Source organism: Crotalus tigris, unplaced genomic scaffold, assembly GCF_016545835.1.
Source record: "Crotalus tigris isolate CLP2741 ecotype Arizona unplaced genomic scaffold, ASM1654583v1 scf7180000018938.1368258, whole genome shotgun sequence".
Taxonomy (NCBI): Eukaryota; Metazoa; Chordata; class Lepidosauria; order Squamata; family Viperidae; genus Crotalus; species Crotalus tigris.
In genome coordinates this window covers 881,754-894,699 of record NW_024097283.1, presented here as the reverse complement: position 1 = coordinate 894,699, position 12,946 = coordinate 881,754, and the positions used below count along the sequence as shown (strand labels likewise).

The 12,946-nt window shown below is 36.4% G+C and overlaps 1 protein-coding gene across 9 annotated transcripts in view; it reads right to left on the bottom strand.

Annotated features, from left to right (window-relative positions):
• Positions 1-12,946, bottom strand: part of HMCN1 (hemicentin 1) — a 433,480-nt gene that overhangs the window by 420,252 nt on the left and 282 nt on the right. For 2 of the 9 annotated variants that reach the window (XR_005558451.1, XR_005558450.1), the window contains exon 1: positions 12,833-12,930. The exons of 5 other annotated variants lie outside the window; for them this stretch is intronic. The gene's annotated coding sequence lies outside the window, so the exon portion shown is untranslated. Of the gene's footprint in view, positions 1-12,832; positions 12,931-12,946 lie in introns of those variants that run through there. 2 more of the 9 variants (XR_005558449.1, XM_039357629.1) reach the window with 2 other exon arrangements.

Below are 12,946 nucleotides of genomic sequence, written 5' to 3'. Positions count from 1 at the left end.
AATCATCCTCTAGTGATTTTATTCCTGGTGTTTTATGTTTATATATAGGATTATGAGATAGTAGCAAGGAAATAATCTGCTTCCAAAGATCACAAGCACTGCATTTGTTACATAATGTAGTAACAAGACTTTTATATCTCAGTGAAGGAGGAAATTTACCAAGCCTCTGACAGTTGCTGGATAATATCACTTCTGTTTTACTGATAAAGTTGATTATATCCTGCCCAAATAAACACAACACTTGTATGTCAAAGTCAGAGATGAGATATGTTCTAACTAGTCACTGTGTAAATTAATTTCAGCATTATTTCCCTCAAATATTGTGCTTGATATATTATATGATAAATACAACATTGATATAGTGTACATAGATACATAAATCCTCAAGGATTGTATCCTGAGTTGTCAAAAATGTGAAAGAGAATATAATACAGGAGCTTATTGGAAATGTATACAATTTTTCTCTTTGTCTTGAGCTTATATACAAATAAAATGAAAAAAAAAACAGAAATAAAGTTGGGCTACTTATGTATAGATAGGGTAGATCCATAAATAAGAATGGAAGATTGAGGAAACTGATACAAAGCACTGGAGCTGGATATACAGAGATCAACAGTATATCTGTAGGCAATTCTTGTGCTAGAAAAAAAAATCTTAAACCACGTACCACTAAAAGTCAGCTAACTGTATTTAGCTCTTTAATATCTACATAAAGCCGCTGGCTAAGATCATCTAACAGCACAACTGACAAATTAATATATCAGTTATGTCCAGATCTATATCTCTACCTTATGCTGTGGAAGTTTTTTCTGAAGGGATTTGGGTAGAGGACATCAGCTTCGGTCCTAGCCAGACTGAGTATTTTTGGGATTCTTCATCTCTTGCTCTGGATGGGGTTGCATTATCCCAAACAGAACTGATGCATAGTTCAGGATTCCTCAACTATACCCCAAAATATACCCCAAACCCACCCATCCCATCCAATTGCTATTAGAAGATTGAATGTATATGCACCTTTCTTTAGTTCCTTCTTTTTTGCCATTGTTATGAATTCCTCCTGCTTTCTCAGAACTCTTTCTGCTTTCTTTCCTGATAGTGATTCATACTACTGGTTAAGGACATTTCCTTTTAATTAGCCCAACTTCAAATCCAGATAAAAATAGAAATTTTATTTAGAATAAGTGTGGCTATAATCTGATAATATGGTCATTTTAACCAGAAATAGTTATTAAAAGCAGCAAGGAAAAAGGATGAGAAGAAAGGGGCACTGGCTCTATATTAAGTATGAACAGTAGCTTAGATGAGATGAGATGAGATGAGATAACCTTTATTGTCATTTTTTTACTGTGGGCACAACAGCACACGTCAAAAATGAAATTTAGTTGCCCGCTCTCAAAGTGAAACATATACATGACACATACCTAAACATACTATATACAACGTTTGTACACACCCCTACATATACATAACAAATGAATATTAAATACTGTCCATCTTGAATATATAACGGAAGGAAGAAGCTTGAGAGTTCACATGCTGTATGGAATGAAACTCTGGCTGAATCTGGATGTTCTGCTTTGGATACCACGGAGCCCCCTCCTCCCAGAAGGTAACAAGGAAAACAGGTCATGAAGAGGATGTCTAGTGTCCCAGATAATCTTACGGACCCTGCTCAAGCAATGCTTCTGTGCTATGTCCTGGAGAAGGAGGGAGAGAACTGCCAATGATCTTTTTGGCCATCCCTACTGGTCTCTGCACCGCCTTTCTGTCTGAAGCAGTGATGCTTCCAAGAACCAGACTGCGATGCTGTATGACAGGATGCTCTCAATCGTCCCCCTGTAGAAAGTGGTAAGGATAGGAGAAGGAAGATGTGCTTTTCTCATGCGACACAGAAAATGCAGGCACTGCTGTGCCCGCTTCACCAGTGTCTCACTGTTGAGCGACCAAGCCAGCCTACTTGTTAGCTGCACACCCAGGAATTTGATGCTGGTAACCATCTCCACAGGTGAATCATTAATGCACAGAGAAATGTGGCTGTGCCTGCCTTTTCTGAAATTGACAATGATCTCTTTGGTTTTTCCGGTATTTAAAACTAGGCTGTTTTCCTTACACCAGTTCACCAACTCAACCTTCTTGAGGTAAGCATCCACATTGTCATAGTTTATCTAAGAAATTTGTGATAAATGAATAGGGACTTCCCATTCTTAAGTGATGTTCTTTGGCTATGTTCATACTGTGCTTCACTTCATTATTGAATTAGTTCACTTTCTTAATTCATGTAATACACTGAACCATAAATTAACCAAACAGGTTCATATAGGATAACCCACAAAAATGTAAAGTTAACATTAACTATATTTAGCATGTACGTATGTATCTACTATTTTTATCTCCTTAAGCATGTTACATGAACATAGCCAAGACCAATTTTACAGTATCAACATTAAGTAACACCCAGAAGAAAGTATCATGCAGAACACAAGATAAACAGATTTTTAAAAATAATATTTTCTGCATTTCAGTCACATTTTATGAGTTACACAAGGCTTTATCTAGTAACACCAGTTGTCAGATGTGTATCAATGGGTGGGAGAAACTGTGGTTCTTGTGTTTATTAGGTACAAATGTTCAGGACCGATAATATGCTAATTTGAGACACGAGAGCCAAAGAGCCCCCCCCCATGAGGAAATAAAAGTTCTTAAGGCTTCCAGATACAAAGTATAAATTACTATTTCGCCCTTTCCTTTTCCACTAGGATTGTATCTATGAGATTATTTATTTTAAACCCTATAGTACTACAATACAATACAATACAATACAATACAATTCACTAGAATGGGTCTTCTGCAGTCACGACATAAGCCTAAGACTGAAAATCAGGCTTGTCAGATGTTATATTTTTTTCTATCCTGCTCTATGGAGTAGAGAGTTGGTCTCTGACAGAAGGCCACCTGAAGAGACTAGAAGCATTTGAAATGTGGATTTACAGGCGACTGTTACGTATAAGCTGGGTTGACAAGATCAGAAATGAGGTGGTGATAAGCCACCTGGGAAAGCCAAGGGAAATCATCAAAAATTAAAAAACGAAAGAATATGTCAGACATGTGATGCGACACCTAGAAAAATACGGCATACATTTAATCCTCCAGGGAAAGATTGAAGGCAAATAAGGTCCAGGCAGAAGAACATCATCATAGCTTCAAAATCTAAAGGACTGGTTTGGACAAAACTCAGCAGCACTTTTTCATGCATCTGCTGATAAAAACAGGATCACCAATATGATCGCCAACATCCAATAACGGATATGGCACAACAAGAAGAAGAATGGAAAAGAACAATTTGTCGAAGATCACTTAGTAAGCTTCACAGATGAGCAAATATTCATTATCGGTTTGGAAAAACTGAATAAATATGATTCAGTGAGGATAATAATGCAAATTGCATTGCCTTGGTGTTGTTGATCTTTCTCCACTCTTATGCCCATCTCAGCAAAACTATTTTAATTCCTGGTATTGTGTTATGATTTGGAGGAAATGCCAAAATCAGTTTTTTCGTTTAGGTATGAAAGGAAACTATAATTTAAGAAGAAGTGTTTAAACATATCTGCACAAGAAGAAAGAGAATGAACGATTATATCACTTGCTCCTGATCTGATAAATTTATTGGACCAATATTTTTACATTTGAATCAGAACTAACATGTAACCTCTTCTTCCGTGTGATTTTCATCATGGTCAGAGCATAATGGGAAGGTACTTTACATTGTAGGCCAATTCACTTTAGTTGGTGCCTCTAGGAATCAGTTAACCAGTTATGTGTTCCTTTTCATTTCTTATGTGTGATTTACTGTATAACTCCCAGATCATGACATACTGTTATTCGTCATTATATCCAGAACTACTGTATGTACTTTTTTTTATTTGTCTGAAAGCCAGTATTAAACTCTAATTTGCAAAGCAATGCAAACCATGACTATATCAGTTTAGACATACAGATAACTCTGATTTGCACATACCAAAATGACTATTTTAGTAAGCAAGTAAACGGTAAAGACAAAAATATCTCATTTAGTAATTTAATCTAAATCCATGGTTTCATGATACATTTCAGACAATCTTCTATTGTTACATCTGGTCTGGCCCTATAATTCAAATTAATATGGAACAACTTCCATATTTAATTCTCGCAACTTGCAAGTTTAACGTAAGGCTGGGAATGGCACCTATTGTTTTGTGCCTATTACAAGAACAAATTATATCTGATATTATCATTTTCCAAGGCTCTCCAAATGATTTACAACATATACAATGTTATTAAAGATAATAAAATTTACATATAGTTTATTGTAATATTTATTCTTAAAACCATAGCCAGCAGCAGTTAAAAGAGATGTAAAACATGAGCATAGCTGACTTTGTATACTTTTAAAGATTGGGGTTATTGGATCTTTCTGGAAATCCCCCCCCCCCAAAAGTATCAATGATCTGTAGAAAAACAAAATCCCAAAAAGTCAATATTTTATTTAATCATATTTTGCTTTTTAAGTCAACCATTTACAGGAACCTTTCAGTATACTAAAATCTCACTATGCTGTACATAAATAAAAATACCAGACACAAATTCAAAAGAAAGGTATACAGGTAGTCCTTGATTACAACAACAGCTCGTTTAGTAACTGTTCAAAGTTATAATGGCACCAAAAAGTGGCATATGACTCGTTTTCACACTTGCGACTGTTGTAGCATCCCCTTGGTCATGTGATCAAAATTCAGATGCTTGGCCACTGACTCATATTTATGATGGCTGCAGGGTCACATGGTCCCCTTTTGCGACCTCCTGACAACCAAAGTCAATGGGGGAAGCCAGATTCACTTAACACCAGCTTGACTAATTCAACAAATACAGTGATTCACTTAACAACTATAGCAAGAAAGGTTGTAAAATGGGGCAAACTCAAAAAATGTTTCACTTAGCAACAGAAATTTTGGGCTCAATTGTGATCATAAGTTGAGGACTATCTGTAATTTAATCTAACAGTGGTACACATAGCATATCCAAAACATGAAGTGGCTTAACTAGAGAAAACAGTCCAACCATTTTTTAATAACTAGTGAAAAATTTGAGGGGCAATGTGGGTTTTCTTTTGGAGAAGAAATAAGATCTCTCAATGCAGGTAGTTCTCAACTTACAAACATTTGTTCAATGAACAAAGTTACAACAGCACTGAAAAAAAGTGCTAAAGCATATAAGGACTGGTTGCTGGAATTGGGTACGTCTAGTTTAATGAAGAGAAGGATGAGGGGGGACATGATAGCAGTGTTCCAGTATCTCAGGGGCTGCCACAAAGAGGGAGTCAAGCTATTTTCTAAAGCACCTGAAGGCAGGACAAGAAGCAATGGGTAGAAACTAAGCAAGGAGAGAAGCAACCTAGAACTAAGGAGAAATTTCCTGACAGTTAGAACAATTAACCAGTGGAACAACCTGCCTCCAGAAACGGTGAATGCTCCAACACTGGACGTTTTTAAGAAGAGACTGGACAGCCATTTGCCTGAAATGGATCATCGCACAGTCAGCCAGATGTTCAGACTGGATTTGGCATTTTGTCTATCTATCGAGTCCTTACCCAGGACCTGGGATAGGCAGATGTGGATGTTTGATGGTATTACAGATATATTATTATTATTACTATTACTATTATTATTATTATTATTATTATTATTACAAAGTAACTTATGACCTGTTTTCACACTTATAATCCCACAAGCCTGTGATCAGACTTTGGGTGCTTAGTACAGTATTGGATGCTTAGTATTTTCATTTGGAAGACTTCAAAATGCTAAGTATGTGAGCAGGAGTGTCATTGCTGGTGGGAATTCTTACTTCAACCTATCTCCTCGCTTCTGAATTCAAGGCAACCGTTATCCTGCCTTGCACCTACCCCATGTCCAAAACTTCAATCAGAATATATCTCCAGAGAGCTTCTATTTCAAGGCAGTTACTTGGAAAAAAAACAAAATAAGCAGGAGTTTTGTGCTTTGTCAAAGATGAAAACAAACGGTACTTCCTGCTTGTTATGTCTGGACTATTGTGCACCCAGGAAAATGTGAGAGCCATCTGTTTGCAACATCTGTCACCTCAATGATCATCATTGGCTGAATTGACTTGTTAAGCAGACGTCTCCTTCCTCCCTCACTGGTCCAGATGGATCCTTTCCAAAGCTGCGTAAGTGGAAATGGAGGGCCATTCCAGATACGAATATATCATTCTTCAATTTTTATGCAACAGCTACATACCCCAGAAATGCAAATCGAGTACTATCCAAAGCATTCTGGAAGATAGAAAGGAATAGTTGTTCTCACCATCCCCATTTCAGGAAATATCTCTTTCCAAGGTTAATACTATAGGAAAAATTGGAAATTACCAGTTAAATATATTACCAGTTAAATATATAGTACCTGCTATAGTTACCAGTTTCAAACATTAAAAATCAAACCACAGTTCAGCAAACAAAAGCTTGCCCTGGATTTTGTATTCCTGTTTAAAACTAAATTTATACAATTAAGGTGTTCATTAAAGCACATTTGCACTAATTTACAGATACTATTCAAGGGCATGTTTTTTCATGCCTAATTAGTACAATATTACATACCATGAGACTGAGTCCACGTATTGCACAATACTGTGCTTTATTAAACCCACAGATTACCAAATAAACTATAACTGGTTTGGTTCATGCAACATTCTAGCCTAAAACCAAAATAACCACATTATGTTTTAATTTATTTATATATCCAAAGTCTAAACATTCATTCCCTTTTCTAATCAATATAAGTCAAAAACTAAACAAACTGCATCAATCGACCTCACTTAACACCCCATTTTGTGAACCAGGCTAGTGGGTGACTATCAACATGGTGAGGATGGAACGTTTTTTTTATTTATTAAATTTATATGCTGCCCATCTCACTATCAAAATGACTCTGGACTGCTGGAATAAAAGCATGAACCAGAGAAAAAATGTATTGTCCTTGCCTGCCTACTTATTTACAAACTTACTTGTATTGCAACAGTTGTATTTGAATGAGCCCATGAAAGGTTCTTTAAAAACTGTATTTCTCCCACAAAAGCATGGACCAAAGACTATTGTTGTCCTGGAGAAGAAATCAGAAGGGCAAGACTAGTGTGGCTCCATCTATTAATCAGCACTACACTAATCTTTTTTCTTTGCTGTAGGTCATAAAGAATAATGCCCCAATCATCCCAATTGCCCAGCAGCACCAAAAATATATTCCAGGTCTATCCACTAGCCAGTTATATGGAACTGCCAGATTTTTGCCCTGAACACTCATATCATCTCTGTATTATGTTAACATATGTATTAAATACTATACATGTATTTCATGGTTTAATTATCAAATATTTAGGTGGCGCAGCAGTTAGAGTGCAGTACTGCAGGCCACTTTAGCTGACTGTGTTCAGCAGGTCAGTGGTTCAAATCTCACCGGCTCAAGGTTGATTCAGCCTTCCATCCTTCCGAGGTAGGTAAAATGAGGACCCAGATTGTTGGGGGCAATGTAAATATATATATACATTGCTTACTGGTGTACACCGCTAGAGAGTGCTTGCACTTAAAGCGATATATAAGTCTCATAAATAAATAAATAAAATATAAATTGCAATAAAATATAAATTGCAATAAAAAACCCATAGAAATTATGCTGGGTCAGATGTGGTTTTATTTCTTCTCACAAGTTTTCTTCAAATAGTTAAAAAGCAGAATACTGGAGAATTAATGCTGTTTATGATTACAAAGATGCACAATGATGACTTAGGAAAGAATGGATGTTCTGTAGCTTCCCTGATAGTAGAATTCAACTAGGTTGTAGTTTTGTTTTGTTTTGCTCTGACCATCTGGCTACCTTTACTAACTACCATCAATACATCTGCCATACTCCAATGATAAATAAATAATCATTATTTGTAGGTTGTAGTCCGGAAATTACTTCAAGGTAAGAAATATCATGTGACCATTATAAAAAAATAAAAAGCATACTAACTTTGCAGACTATGTCTCTTATTTGGAAGCTAATGCAAATGAATTCAATGTGGCTGATTTCTGAGTGACTATCCATAGTCAATAAGTCTGAAACCTGAGTGATACCTTCTGAAATAAAACAATGAGAGCTTTACAGTATATGTGGCCACTTCTCTTCCAACAGACTGTTGAGCAAGAAACATGCCATGACTAGAATATATTTTCCTTTGATGTGTTTTACAGTAGTTTCGAGTATGCATTTAATTTCAAAAGGAAAAAGAACTAAAATGCAGTTACAGATTAAAGAAATATATTAGCATAAATTAACAAAAACCTTAAGAGTATATGTCTATGTATACACACAAACTTAATATTGTGAAATATCATATGTTATTGTAGGAATAATAATGTAAGTGCCAAAGTATGGGAGAGAAACACTACTGTATTTAGTTTCTGAAAGACAAAAGAAGCTTTATATAATTGATCTAACTTACACTACAGGTTGTCCTAGGTTTACAATAGCAATTGGGACTGGAATGATCATTGCTAAGCAATATGGTTGTAAAACTGCAATGTCACATGACCACAAAACTTAGTGACAGCAATTCCTGCAGTTCCAGTTGCTGTCAAGCAAGGACAAATACACTATTGACCTCCTGCCAGTTTTCCCATTGACTTTGCTTTTTAGAAGCCACAAACATTGCAAATGGCAACCACATGAATGTTGGGATGCTGTGAAGGCTAGAACTCTGGGGACTGGTCATAAGTACCACTCACTGAGCACAGGCACAAGTTTGAACATTTGCTGAGTTGGTGGTCATTAAATGAGGGCTGCCTGTAATTATTACTTCACACATGAGAACCAATGTATAAAAGAGTCAGGTAATCATCCCTAATGATATTAATCCCAATTATAAAACAACTAAGGCTGCCATATATGGGCTGTAAAAATCCAAACAACCACTAGATGGTGGTAAGCTGGATAATTGAGAAAGCCAAAGAACACCAAAAAGGAGTCATTTCTTTCTAATTATAGAAAGAAATTCAGTTGTGTTAATCATGTCAAATTATGGAAAGAGCTCACAAAAATAGGGATCTTATCTGAACATCTCATTACTCTCATGAGAAATTTAAATACAGGTCAGGAAGTGACAGTACAGACAGAACATGGCAGAACAGACTGACTCCACATTGGGAAAGGACTGCAACAAGACTCCCATTGTTTATTCAACCTGTATGCTAAATATATAGGAAACATATATTTGGCAGAACATATATTATTATAATACATAAGGAAAGCTGAATTGGAAAATGCACATGGTTTAAAATTGGAGGAAGAAACCTGTACTATGCTGATGACGCTACTCTAATGGCAAAGAGTTACAAGCCATAATACTAGAAGTCAAAGAGCACAATGAAAAAAATGGGACTAAAATTAAATACAAAGACAACCAAACTAATAAAAACAGAACAACCAGCTTAGAATTTGGAAAGAAGATATCAAAGTGGCGGATAGCTTCTGCCTTTTAAGATCAACCATCAACAATAAAGGAACAATCGGTCAAGAAATATGCCACAGACTAGCATCTGGTAGAGCAGCCAGGAAGGCCTTAGAAAAGATATTAAAATGTGATATATATCTATAAAGATCAGAATAATGTCTGCGACGGTATTCACTGTGACACTCAATGGAAGAAAACTGTAAAAGAAAGACTTTAAAGAAACAAGATAGAAAGAGTATTGACACCTTTGAACTTTAGTGGTGTAAAAGTCTCCTGGGAATCCTGTGGAAATCCAAGAAAACAAATCGATAGATCATAAAACAAATTAACTGAAGAATTCTTATTTGAGACACAAATGATTAGGCTCAAATTATTCTACTTTGGGACACATTATGAGAAAACCTAGTTTTCTCAAGAAGGATCAAATGCTGGGAAAGATAGAAGGAAAAGGAAAAGGACAACTAGCAACAAGGTGAACGGACTCAATTATGGTGGCCCACTGGGAGTTCTGAAAGAACAGATTAGGGATAAATCATTGTGGAGAATATGTATGTAGTCTCCAGAAGTCAAAAACAACTTGATGGCACCACATCAATTAATCAAGCCTCTTTGCTATCACCTACTGGTTATCCCAATGTTTGCAGCCCAGATAGGGTCACCTTGAAAAAACTCCAATTAAAATTAACTTATGGATTTTGAAAAAATCCAATCTGCATTTTTCTCCAACATTTTAGCTTTATTTACAAGATTCGCTGTGTCAGAAAAAAATAGTTCCAATGTGCCATTTCACCCAATGTATTTGTGGGAATCAGAATTTAAACATACAAAATTAAACCTTGATTTAAAAATTATGGCAACTCCAAGTACAGTTGTCAGTTAAGGGTTAGGGTTAGAGTTAGTCTTGGCTGTAATTTAACAAGTTGTACAAACACAATAAATGATGGCAGCTAAGCAACTTTCCAATAAACCTGAAATTGGGTTTAATTCAAGGAAACCTTTATCTTTATTAACATGGGTTAACCAATCAATGCTTCTTTCATAAATGAGAAATTACACCATATTAATAAAAATTTTTAAAAGACCAAGGCTGGTTCTGTAAGCTGTATTTCAATTGACGCAATTAAAAGCAAATATTCATATTTACTTATTCATCTTATTCACATAGCGTGCCCATTGGATAAACAAACGACTCCAAATGGCATACAATGAAGCTAAACTACTTTGGGCCAGTCCTCTCTGTCAGCCCAACTCACCTTACAGGATTGTCTATTGTAGGGGAAATAGGAGGAGCAAGAAGTGTTAGATATGTTTGCTACCTAGTATCTTTTATAAACATCATAAAGGTGGGGAAAAATAAAAAGAAAAAACAAATAAAATATTGTTATTAAAAGCTCTAAAATTACGAAAAGCATTATGCTAAAAGGGAAAAATAAACACGGATGAAGAGCAGGTATTAAAAACAGTTGAGCCACCTCAATATTTCACCAGTCCCCTGGGGTGCCCAGGCCTGATGGAACAAGGTCTTCAGGGACTTTCAGAAAGTCAAAGGGGATGAAATCTTTTGGGGATGAATGCAAAATAACCAGGACATATACAGCTACAATAGTACCATTATCTCATGGTTTAGAATATTAAATCATGGTTTAATTACCATGACTGGTAAAAGTTCATACAACAAATTAAACAATATATACCAAGGTGTGCAAAATATAGCAACCGGGCTTACTCATGCTAGCAACAAATCATACTGTGCCATAGCTAGATACAATATGTGAAAATAATTGCTCATTTAAAACTACGCCTCATTAAAAGTGAACTGTTCGGGCAACATTCTCTACAATTGCAAACTCAAAATGTTTTCTTCTCTTGTTCTTGCTCTTAGTTTATATTTAACGATTCATTCCGAAATTTCAGAAGAGTTTGGGGAAAATACGGTGAAGAAAGAAAAACAGCTAAAGTGAGGGATAGTCAGTAAAATCTCAGGTTAAATTGTTACATTGCCCCGGGGATAAATGAATTAACCCAATGGCCCGAGTCTGCTCAACATACATTGAACCCTAAAAAACTGAATTTAAAAGCCGTATTTAGTCACAAATCAGCCCGCCCCATTTTAACCCCGTAATAAGCGAAACACTCAATGAATGTCTAAAGGAGTTTTTGTTCCTCGTGCAGGAGACAGAGCAAATCATCTTAATATGGCTGCGGTCCCACAAATGTCTATTCAAAATTAATCTGCCCAGTTCAACCGGTCCTTCTTCCCCGATTGCCGGTTCAAGGAGGCATCTGCAAAGCCGTAGGAAAGATCTTTGAAGCCCCTCGCCCTGCAGCTGCCACTCCAGCCAGAAGGGCATCTACCCGACCTTTCTTCTACACAGGGAGTTTTACCGGATCTTAATTTTAAGCCAACAGAGCAAAAAAATAAACAAATTTTAAGCAGCCTCGTCTGGAAGTAAGCGAGACAGAGCAAATCGTTAGACTTTTAAGATCGAATTTGGGTTGGTCAAATGTTATGATTTTATTTCGAGTTAGAATTGAGTTCAGATATAAAAGCGGACGGATCGGGCTGCTGCACAAATTTAGAAGCCAACAATGAAAACACATCCTCAGTCTAGGAGCGACAGGGAAACACGCCGAATAGGCGATTACAATTCCAAGTGGCCCTTGATACCACAGTAAAGTGGGAAAGAAATAGAATAACATAGAATAAAGAAGAATAAAGTAAAATAATAATAATAATGAAAAATCACTAAAAGCAAAAATCATGTGTCTTCATAATCTCTGAAAGAAAGCTGTGTTAGCCAAAAGCTGTATTAACAGTATGTGAATGTCCTAATGCATATTTAGAAACATTGTATAAAAGTAAAAACTGCCTTCATTGTATTCCCATGAGAAATGGACCTAACGTGTGAGAAACTATCTGAATGTTACACAAAGTAGATTCCATATACAATGTAAGATCCCATCTATGCTTCCTTTGTTCCTGAGAAAAAGAAACCTATAAAGCTTTAGTTTAGACCCTCCCCCTTGTTCAGAAATTTGTTGATTGTTAAATCACTTCTGAACCTTTTTGCGCAAAAATAAAGATCTCTCTTTCACCCATGGAATTTCGTAAAAGCCTTTATTTTTTTAAGGCTTTATTTTTCCACAAGAACAGTAAATAACCAGCAGGATTAAAATCGCTTCATTTTTCCCCCCCCTTCGAACGGATGGAAAGAGGAAGAACAGCGGCTTCCTCTTTTTTCTGAGGAGAATAACACTCCTCAGCTCGCACACCCTCCCCCCTCCTTCTACTGACCCACTTTGCCGCGAGCCGGGTGGAGTGGTAGGGAGGAGTGGAAAGAGAGACGAAGGAGGAGCTCCCAGACGGATCTGTTGGGAGGCGGAACTCTTTTTTTTATTGCCGCTAAAG